We start from the raw sequence: 3,934 nt of genomic DNA, 5'->3' as shown, positions 1-3,934 counted from the left end.
CCGCCCACCAGAGCTCTGCTCAAGGCCAGGTTCAGGGAATGGGGGCTGGGAGCCAGTGTCTGCGTCTCTAAGGCCCTGGTCCCTGGCTCACTGTAGCTTGGCCCCCATGCCCCCAGGGCTCCGAGGAGGGGGCAGAGGCCAGCTGAGGGCAGCCGTGGCGCCCATCCACCCCGGGTTGGCAGGCAAGGTCACAGCTGATTTCCAGAGAGGGGAAACTGAGGCTGCAGAAGGTACAGCCACCTGCTCACGGGGCTTGAGTTACGGGCAGCCGGGTTGCCAAAGCCCCAGGTTTCCTTGCTTCTCTGCCAGCACAGTGGGGTGGTGGGCACTGCAAGGTGACCCCTGGGAACCAGGCAGCTTCCCAGAAGCCTCCCACACCTGGCAGGGGGAGGTGCATCGCTCTGTGCAGATAATCCTCTCAAGTTCATAAAAGCTGAGAGACCACCTCACCCCCCTTCCGGCCCAACCCAGTCTCTCTCCGGAACTGGCCCTCACCAGAAGGCGCTGCCAGCCTCCAGGTGGGCGTCTGGCTGCTGGGGAGAGCGGGCAGGTGGCTCAAAGCTCGGAGTGAATGAGTCATCCTGTGGCCACCAATAATTTGCTTAATCAAGCTCTGAGAACGTGTGAAAAACACCTCCATCTGCAACGGGGCAGCTGTTAGGGCTGGGCTTCTTCCGGGAGCCCCTTGCCCGGCTGGCCTCGATTTCCACTTGGCATCTGGAGCCACGGTCCCCAGGGGGCCTCCCACTGCAAAAGGGCTCTGTGGTCCCCTCAGCATCCCCAGTCTGACCTGGGGGCTTGCTCCTGTCCCCACTGTCCAGAGTTGGAAACTGAGGCTAGCCCACTGTCCCTGGAGGCACCCCCAACAGCTGGCCTCTTCCTGACCCCCTCTGGAGGTCCCCCCTTGCAGGCAGTGCCCCACCTGCCCCCACCCACCCCCACCTCCCCGGTTTCCGTACTGCTCTCAGCCGGCCCCTGGTCAGCTCACCCCTCCCCTGGCTCCCCAGGGCAGTGGCTACAACCCAGTACTTGCATTCAGCAAGTGCTCAGTGAAGACCTGCTGAGTGAATGAAGGTAGGTCTGAGCAGACCTTCCCTTCTGACTTGGGGACCTGCTCAGAGATGCCGGCACACTGTGTTCCCCCCAAACTCAGCTCAGCAGCAGAAGCCACTTTGATTCTTTTTTTCAAGAAAACTCCAAGCAGGTTACACTTACCACTTGCCAGGAAGAACACCAACCCCAACTTGATTCAAGGGGGAAAAACACCCTCTCTCCTTCTGGAGGTGACACCCCTGACTCTGCTATCTCACACCATCTAATAGGAATCAGGGTTGGGTGTCCCACCTCCCCTCCTCCCCGCTCCTGGCCGGTGCAAAGTCAGTTTTCTTTCATTTTGACGGACTGTACCACCCGCAGGGGGAGGATCAACTTCCCGGCAATGAAGTGTGTTTGGGATGAAAACTCGCCCAAACGGACCCAGGCACGCACGCCCCTCCACCCCTCCCCGGCAGGTCGGAGGCCCCCCACTCGCCCCAGCCGCGACGCCCCCGCGCTGTTGTTGCCTCGAACCCGGCGGGGCCTGGTGGCCATAGATAAGGGCTCTTATCGCTTTGGGAGATCGCCATCCGGCCGACCGGCCCGGCGCTTATCTGAGCTCACATCGACCCGGGCGGGAGGAAACCTCGGCGGGCCAGGGCGCCGGGGGTCCCGAGCTGCGCTCCGCCCCGCGCTCCCCGCCAGCGCGGCCCGGCCTATCGTCGCAGCCATCTGGCCGGCCAAGGCCGCGCTCCCGCCTCGCCCTCCCCCGCTCCCACGTTTGAAGTTAATAAATGGGAGCGCCTATCGCCGCCGCCATCGGTTGTGCGCCTTATCAGCGCGGCACATCTATCTCTGCGCGGAACAAAAGGCGCACAGAGGCGCGGGCAGCTGCGCCCCGGCTTTGGTGGGGGCCCGGGGGGGCGGCGGCCCCAAGCGCTCGGGCCCCTCCCCTCCACACCCGCGGCCTGGTCGCAGGTGAGGCCAGATCGGCGGGCACACAGCCGCCAGGGCCCTACGCACAGCCGCAGGCAGAGGGCGGGCGTGCGGGCGCCGCCGCTTGGTGACAATCAGCGCTCGCATCTTAACGCGCCAAGATCTGCCAGGGGGAGGAGGCGCCCGGGGCCGCGGCTGAAGGGGAGGGTGCCCCGGCCCCGCCTCCCAGGGCCGGCCCTCTCCCCAGCCCGCTTCCCGGGCGCGCTGAAGGTGGACAGCGGGGGCTCGCCCTCGCGCCCGCTTTGGTCCCTGTCCCCAACACGCACCGCTCGGTCGACCCAGCTGAGCCCGGGCGCTCGCTCCGCACTGGGCCTTATCGGCTCTGGCGATCGGCTCCCAACCTGCGATCTCCCTGCCCGCGCTATCTGCATTTCTCATCACGGTGAAACACATACACACGCACACACGAGAACAGACCGAACAGAGGCGCACAGGGGAGGAGGGGAAAAAGAAACCAGAGAACCAGCGCAGATCGGGACCTGTGGGTGGTTTTAATACTTGAGTTGACTTGATAGAAAGCGACTTTCGGAAAACAGGTCCCGCTTGCACATTGAGGAGTCGGGTTACGGGAACCCGGATTCATGCTTGCCTTCCCCCTCTCTGGGACCTCGGGAGTAGACACTCCCCCAGGAGCATGCACACAGGGTTCTGGTGGCAGTGGTCATGTGGACAGAAGAGGCAGTGCGGGGGAACATGAGGCTGGGCAGTGGTCTGGCCCCCTCTTCGCTTCCTGGGCAGCCCTAGCGACCTGCTGGTCTGGCCGGGGAGATGTGGCCCCGCACTCTGGCCCTGGCACCAGAGGCGCGAAGTTATTACTGGCGTGGGGTGGGGAGCCGTGCTTCCTGCGCACTGCCTTCTCTCTCCCTGCTCAGGCAGCCGAGTGGCCCCAAGAGTACGGAGCGCTCTTATCCCGGGGGGGGGGGGGCATCATCAGTGTGGACACAGCAGCTGCCTGCCCCCCTCCAGGGGGAGTGGCCTGCGGGCCAGACGGGTGAGACACTTTGACGCGTGCGGAGGCGACCCTGGCCCAGGACTGGGTCCCAGGAGACCCCTCCCCGACCCCTCGGCTAGAGGGTGTGTGTGACCGCAAGCCACCCAGCGCACAGCGCCCCTGCAGTCCTGGCTGGGACACAGGGAGGGGAGGACCTCCAGGAGGCTGTCCCCGGGCAGGGAAGCCTCGAGTTCGAGACCCAGAGACAGGGCTGGAGCCCAGCGCGTGGGCTGAGGTAGCTACACCTCCACCCCCCAAGCCAGGCGGCTCTGCAAGCCAGCGGGAGTGGGGGTGGGCGCCGGCGGGTCTCCGCCTCTTGGCCGTGCACTTCCACGCGCCCCGGGTGCCCCCTCTCCCTCCCAGGTCTCTCTCTTTCTCCCTCTAGATACAAAGCCTGGGAGAGTCAACCGCGCGAGATAAGATCACAATTTCAGCCCGTCCCGACAGAGCGATCTTATCAGGATGGGACTTGCAGAATGGAATATTTTAAACTTTATCTGAGCCCAGATCGGGCCGCCTTATCGCCGCACCATCTTGGGGGATGCGGGGGAGGGGCAGGCCGCGAGGTGGCCGCGCCCCCAGCAACCCCGTTCCGGCCCTCTGGGCGGACCCCCCCACCAGACGGGACCCCCGGTGCCGGTGCCGAGACGCGGGGGACCGGCCCGCCAGCGGAGATTAGATTACGGCGCGCTTGGCACACAGCGTGGGGGGCGCGGCGCGGGGTGAAGGTCGCGGGCGCCGCGGGCAGAGCGGGACGGACCGGGGGCGGACCGGCGGGGGTCGGGGCCGGCGGGCAAAGTTTGACTCACGCTTGATCTGCCGGGGGTTGCTCTGTTTCCTCCTGGACATGTCTCCGGCGCCGCGCGCCCTCGTGGCGGCCGCCTCTAGCCCCTGGCGGGCGGCGGCGGGCGG

This window comes from Lipotes vexillifer, unplaced genomic scaffold, assembly GCF_000442215.2.
Source record: "Lipotes vexillifer unplaced genomic scaffold, Lipotes_vexillifer_v1.1 scaffold23, whole genome shotgun sequence".
Lineage (NCBI taxonomy): Eukaryota > Metazoa > Chordata > Mammalia > Artiodactyla > Lipotidae > Lipotes > Lipotes vexillifer.
This window is presented reverse-complemented; position numbering follows the sequence as displayed.